Raw genomic sequence first — 7,351 nt, 5'->3', positions numbered from 1 at the left:
AATTACAAATTTTATTTAGTACAAAAACACTAGATTTGCTGAATTTCGAAAGAAAATGCACTAGGTCAAGTCAAAATACACTAGATCTAGTGTTTGGGAGTCGCACCACCACCACAAACAACAACGCAGGCGTTGTAAGTATGGCTATCACAATCACATACCACAATTAACGGTTAAAGGGATTGCTGTCGAACACAGCATGAAGGACACAAACAACGACAATGCAGCCTATTCAAATAGCTATCACATACCACAATTTAACGTAGCTATGGGCGCAAAATACATAACAGCTACATAGTAAGTAAGGGAATGTATTGACTTCGCATTACGCATTGGCCGTCGCTTCAATCTTATATAATTCCTACAAGACTGTTTGATTCCGAAATCGGTAGCGCGTTACACTCGGTTTCGATTGTCCAATTGTTAGCGAATAGTGCGTGAAGCAAATTCGTTTGTGCCTCACCTAGCCATTGTTTCTCTACGATGGCATTGTCTGTAATAAAGGCGAAGGTCACCTACCTTGGCGATTTTTGGGGGTTCTGGAGCTCTGACACTGTTATTATTCAGATTTTTGGAATCAGTGTGACTATAGCATTTCATTGATTACAGTTATTATGAATTCCGAGCTATTTATGAGGAATTGCATTGTTGCAGGTGAGGCACGACCCGCCCATATGCCTCACCTGTGCCTCATCTCACCTTTCGCGCTGTATTTTTGAATAATAATTACGCAAATTGATGATGTTTGGTGAAAAAATGTTCCAATTTAGTTATTTATGAACATCGATGTGTAACATCAATATAATCCTCGACTCATGGAGGGGTTTCACAATTTTTACTTACTCCTCCAGACGACAGGTGAGGCACTGCCTCACCTGCCTCATTGGACCGCACGTCACTGTTGCCTACTTTATATCGATATTGAATTATTCGTGCGGCCCACGGCCGCTACAAAATTGGAGAAGTGACCCGCGACCCGTTTTGAACTGGCGACCCCTGTCATAAATAGTATGCTACATGTAGGTATAGGAGTCTATGTCGATGTAAAAAAAAACTGGAATGGACTAGCGAGAATCCCCAGCATGGTGTATATTGGAATATTATATCTAAGTAAATTCGATGTGAAAAGGCACGGGGGATTGATGCATTTGCCTATGGGTAGCCTACATTTAAATCCCAAAGAAGGATTATATATTCATCACGTCGTAAGTCTGTGGGATTTTATCAATCGTGCAAGCTGTCGACTAAATCAGGGCTCGCGATCCATAATTGATCTTTTGAATATAATATCTGCCTCTCAGGAATATTGAAGCTGGTGGACACATTATTCAGAACGATTGTCAGGAATACAACCATTTTCGTGTTCTCCTGCATAATCACATACGGAAACGTCTGGGTAAGCAGCGGGTCACAACCGTCATTTTCATATTTAGCGTTTTGTCCAAAGAGGCAACTAAATCGACCACCGTGCTGTGTGCGTACATAATTGGGGTCATTAGAAACAAAGCGAAAAACTTCACTTTTATTAGTGGAGGTTGGCAGATATGACGCATTAGGTTCCAACGCCTTGATAGTCCACCAACAACACGGTCTCATGGCCGCATGATCGCAACCACTGAGTAAACTTTGGAAACGAATGAACATCAGAAATTGACTCCAGTAATAATACCGATTACAAATTTAATCGAACCTTGGTAGGGAATATGATACAGTTTTGCATACGAAGTTGAACCAGGTTCAATTTGGTTTGGGCATCAATAATGGTCTCCTAATCTTACTTTCCAACTACCTGAGCAATCGAAGACAGCTATAGTGGAAGCATGTCAGCAACAGGCCCACATTAATGATGCCTTCTCAGGCTATCGTCAAGGGCTCCGTATATTCTCATATTCATCAATGCCAGGACAAGGGTTATAACCAGGGTTGCCATACCGTCCTTATTTCTAAGATTTGTCCTTATTTTGAAGGGCCACGTCTTAGAAAACTCAACTGTCCTTATTTCTAAGAAATGTCCTTATTTTCGACTCGCGTCCTTATTTTGTCTTATTTTCAACCACTACAGAACTTCGATCGTTTTCCTCTGGTATCTGTGTTGCATATGCTATTTCCTCGATATCTTACGACATCATAAATGAAAGGAACTCTCGTGCCGTACGCACCACAAGATTTGACTTCTAAGTGGTGAGATAGCTAGGGCATGAGTGGTGGTATAGCAGTTTCGTCTGTACCAAGCTACCACAGCCGACATCATTTTAGCAGTAAACATCAGTAGGCTACCATGTTCCTGCTGTTTGGTGAACAGCAGAATAAGCTCAAGCTGTGGGAAAGGCAGCATTTATTGCGTTGTGAAAAAAGGCGCAGTGCAGCCTACACATTGGTGAAAAAGTAGTGAAGCTATAGATCATTGATAAATTTTTCTAAATTATATTTCACTTGCGCATATAGTTTCAGCTACTAATAAGGCTAAATCTGATTAGTTTAAATGAACAGGCGTAAAACGTTTTTCGTGACGATTATGAGAGAGAATTCAATGGTATCTAACGAAGCTTGAAGGGCGAGTGTTTCGCACATTACAATATTTGCAATTGTGACAATAACATGGAGGCCGTAGGAAAGACCGCTGTTTCAACTCACATTGATACTCCAAAACACAAGAAGTGTGTCATAATAATTAATTTGAGCCAGTCGATGAATAATTTTTCCACAAATCGATCAGCACCAACGACCACAGACTACAAGGCAGCTGCTGCAGAGGGTACCTGGGCATTCCATACTGTCAAACACCAGCAATCATTCCTCACCAATGATTGCACATCGAAATTGTTTAAAGCAATATCTCCCAACTCCAACATCGCAAATAAGTTTTCTTCGGCCAGGACCAAGACTACCAGCATTGTTAGTGGAGTTTTTGCTCCATACGCTCAAAAATGATTTTGTTTAAACTTGGTGTACCGTTGGTTGACGCCTCTAATCACAACGAGGTGAAGAAGTTTGGTTTATCACCCTATCGCGGGACCCAAGAATAACGTTTTTTTTTTGGGTGGGGGGGCTGACGAAGTGCTGTTTCGGCCCTGAGTAAAGGTAAACCTAGACCTGAGCTGTCATGAGAACCATGAAGGACTCTCTAGTAACAAGGAGTTGCTGAAGCAGATTGTTTCTGGCGAAAAGTATGGAATGTGATATGCCCCGGCTCGTATAAATACAAAGTATGTACAAAAACGCTTTTTCATGCTAATCTAATTTTTCGACTGTCCTTATTTTTGTGTCCATGTCGATGGCAACCCTGGTTATAACAGACGTAGTAAATAGGCCTACTTCTGCAACGCTTTGCCATTTCGTCGACTCTGCGCCGGCCGCAAGTGACCGTACGTACGCAACTGGTTGTTTCGGCATCCTCTTATCTGTTCGTTACATTCATTACATCGTATTGTAAATGGTGTGTGTATTGATTGAGTGGACAAAAATATATAATCTGACAATTAATAACGATTTTAGATAACGATCTTACCGAAAAGGGCTCGAGTGGCCGGAGTGAATGCAGTACTCCATCAAGGTCTCAATAAGTCACATACAATTAGGATATTATGACATTAATTCGAACAGTTTGGCTCCGACCACCTTTGGCCGAATTAACCGGAGAAACGGGCTTTGTCAGAATTGCTTGGAAATAATTTGTTCGCTTCGTGGTTGTGGTATAATAAATTAATTGCTGCTGCGTTATATTGCAGTAGTTGGTACGGATCGCATAAAACGCACAATATCCATTTCTTCGGTTTAGTTTTATTGTCTGCGCATTTCCGATGCTAGCCATTCAACGAATACTATATTCTGTATTACTCTGTTTAGCACCATCCAAGTAGCACACACCAACGCAACTGCCGGACTGTATACTGTCAACTTCGTGTCAGTTTGTTTATTCAATTGAAGCGACTATGCAAGAAAGTTGATTGATCTAGTTTCCAGAGGAAGGGTTCTGATCGATCGTGTGACTTTTCAGATTACGTTACATCAATTGCTGCTAATAGTTTCAGCAGTCACCGTTATTCGTTTTCATAGTGGTGAAGACTTCATGGCCGCTATAGACAGGCATGCATACCACACACTGTAGCAAATATCCACATTGCAAAGCTTGATTCAAAGAACTCAGGTCCAACAGATCCGCCTCGACAGGAGTGTGTGAGCAAGGTTCTCAGCATTGATTACTCTCTTAATGCAACAGTGAACATCGTCTCTGGGCCTGAACATGACAGTGTTGCCAATTTAGCGATTTTCGCGCTAGATCTAGCGATTTTTCATCCGGTTTAGCGCCAGAAAATATGGATCTAGCGCCTAGCGCTAAATCTAGCGATTTTTGAAAAGTATTTAGCGATTTTTTAGCGATTTTTTTACCGAAAATAACTAATAAAGATCAGTTCTGGCCGACAACTGCATTGGTTGTACTGGCCACCAGAGTACGGACTCCGATGATATATAATTATAGATTACTAACCTACGGATAAATAGTGTAGATACGCAACTCCTGGCGGTTAGGCATGGGCAAACAGTGTCTCTTCTTGTTGAGCAATCTAAAAGTAGCATAATTGGCAGTGCTATATCTGGCGACCTGAGCGCTGAAATTTAATATAATTGGCCTTGATCGAAAGCTAGTGTGGCAGTGATTTCGAAAATACAAATTAAAATCTCGTCAGGACAATGGAACCATGCACCCTGAAACAGCCCTCAAAATCTGAAAACCGGCATTTTGCTCCAACAATGGCACCGCCGCAACAAAATGAACATAACAATGACCAATTTCGTCCATCGATTGTTCTGATCAATGTTCATTTTCAGAATTTGGGGGCTGTTTTGAGGTCGTTCCATTTTCTTGACAAGAATTTAAATCGTATTGTTGGAATCAGTGTGACACTAGCTTTCGTTTAAGACCAGATATATCAAATTTCATACCCCGGCCGGGTCAGTCCTCGGACTATTTCCTCAAGGTCTCTAGTTATAGTGGCTGGCAAACCCGGCCGGTTCAAGTCGTGGTGTGTCGGCCCGGTCGGCGCAAGTCGCATGTCGTGTACAAGTGTCTCAAGTCGCATGTCGTGTTCAAGTACTCCAACACAGTTTAGAGAAGTCAAACGTATATCGGATCATGTATTCACGGACGCATCGAGCAAGGCACGCTTATATACTGAGCGGGTATGCACGCGTGGTCAGGTCACGCAGAGCGATCATTACGCAAAGCGATCTGCTTTATCGAAATGCAGTGCACGTTTAGTTCCGCTTCGAGATGAATATTACGTATTATGAACTAGAAATATGATAAGTGACTTTGGCCCCAGACGAGTAAAATATAGCTAAGAAGTTATGTATTGATATTATGCTTCAATTTAACACCTTTAGCAATTGATGCAAATCTAGCGCTATTTTTTAGCGCTTTTTTCTCAATATTTAGCGACATCTAGCGATTTTTTACACCAGTTTTAGCGATTTTCTTCCATCCAGAGTTGGCAACACTGGAACATGATCTCCAATGGTCTTTTACCAGCTTCTGCACAAGAGACAGTTGTGTTTGTTTTCTTCCTATTGCAACAGATTGTCGGTCTTGCTGTGCCTGAAACACGATGGTTGATTATCAAGTATTATGGGCTGCGCTTTACCAGTAGCCTATAACTTGACCTTGGGTCCCATCGCCGTCCTGGTGGTGAATTCAGAATCCACAGATGCCTGCAACACAGTTTAGTCAGATCGACATTGTCGTGTACATCTGTACAATAAATGAGTTTAAATATAATCTTAAAACGCTGGAACCGACTTCATGCAATGATGAGAGAATGTCGCAGCTTATGAAGTTAATGTAATAGAGCAGTGGTTCTCAACCCTTTTCGACCGTTACGGACCCCACGGACCCCCTCAAGTTTCAGTTCAAAATTAGCTCAATTATCATCTAACAGTCCTCTGTCTTGTGCAAATATTAACTATGGACTATAGTTATAAACAGCAACAAAATTACTTTTCGTGGAAACAACATCATTATACTATATGTAGAAATTCAGTATCAGTACGCAGTCGTGTCTTGGAAATCCTCACGTTCGATTTGATACAAACGATTGCCGAAAATCGATTTCCGTAATGATATCTGGTGGCGAATGTGTCATTAGCGCGTAACGCTTGCTACAACACTTTTGGGTATGATCGCAACATATATAGCACCAAAATTGAGACACTTTATTTTTAATTACCGTTAAGCCAAGTCATTTCCATGTACCAGTTTACTTTGAATTTATTCTGTAAAAGTGGTAATGCATATTACAGATTATAATAGATTCCATGGCGAGGTTTCAATGATGCTACTGAGATAGATTAGGAAACAATTTCAGGAATTTATGTTCCAAAGTATTGTTCACTAATTTGCTGAGACGAGATGATTTGTAAACCTTTCAAAGTCACCCTGATCGACCTTCTACTCCAACTTGTTGTTATTTCCAAAAACTCCATCAAAACACACCTAAACGACGATATGTTTATATCAGTAGACTATTGGGACTTTGACATTTATAATGAGTTTTCACAGTAGGATGTTTTTTATCGCAGACGGTCATGCTGTTGATGTGAGTCTTGAAGTTTTAGCAGGTATGAAACAAAACTGCATCGTAATTACCCTATCATTAGAAAAAGTTGGAATATTATTAATCATGTTTCAAATTTAGAGGCTTCGCGAACCCCCTGAAATTGCGTCGCGAACCCCCGGTTGAGAACCAGTGTGATTGGTGTCGATCACGTGGAAAACTCTCTACGAAAATAATTATTATCTTCGTATCAGATATATTGCGTTTTTGGGACCGCACGGTCCGCCCCACTATTCGTTGGTGTAATGGCTTGATAAAAATAATAAATGCCGATGATATATTTGATTAAAATATATAATTCCGGAGTCAGGTGATGCGTATATAGTGAGTAAACAATATAGTGGTATGCGATTGGAAAAAGTTTGATAAAAACAGCTTTATGCCTGCCCGGTGTATGATTAAGAGATTATAGAGCATTGTATCGAAGTGTTGGGACAGCAAAAGATCTGCTATTCTAGGCTGAATATTTGAGGCCCAGAGATCATTTTGCAATTTTTGATCCATAGGTACCACATCTCCCTCGACGCCTCGAAATCCCAATTGCTGGAAGTAAATTTAAAAAAAAACTGAACCGTTAACATCGCTGGTCAGCCCGTTTCCAACACAGAAAATGCCAAATACCTTGGGGTTTTACTGGACTCGGACATGTCCTTGATGAGTCATATTCAGTCCTTAGACACTAAATTATCACCGAAGTGTGGCCTGTTCTACAGTCTAGATGTTTAATGCCAGCCTAGGTT

The sequence above is a fragment of the Botryllus schlosseri genome, chromosome 14 (genome assembly GCF_051294905.1).
Source record: "Botryllus schlosseri isolate E-star chromosome 14, Bs_hap1, whole genome shotgun sequence".
Lineage (NCBI taxonomy): Eukaryota > Metazoa > Chordata > Ascidiacea > Stolidobranchia > Styelidae > Botryllus > Botryllus schlosseri.
This window is presented reverse-complemented; position numbering follows the sequence as displayed.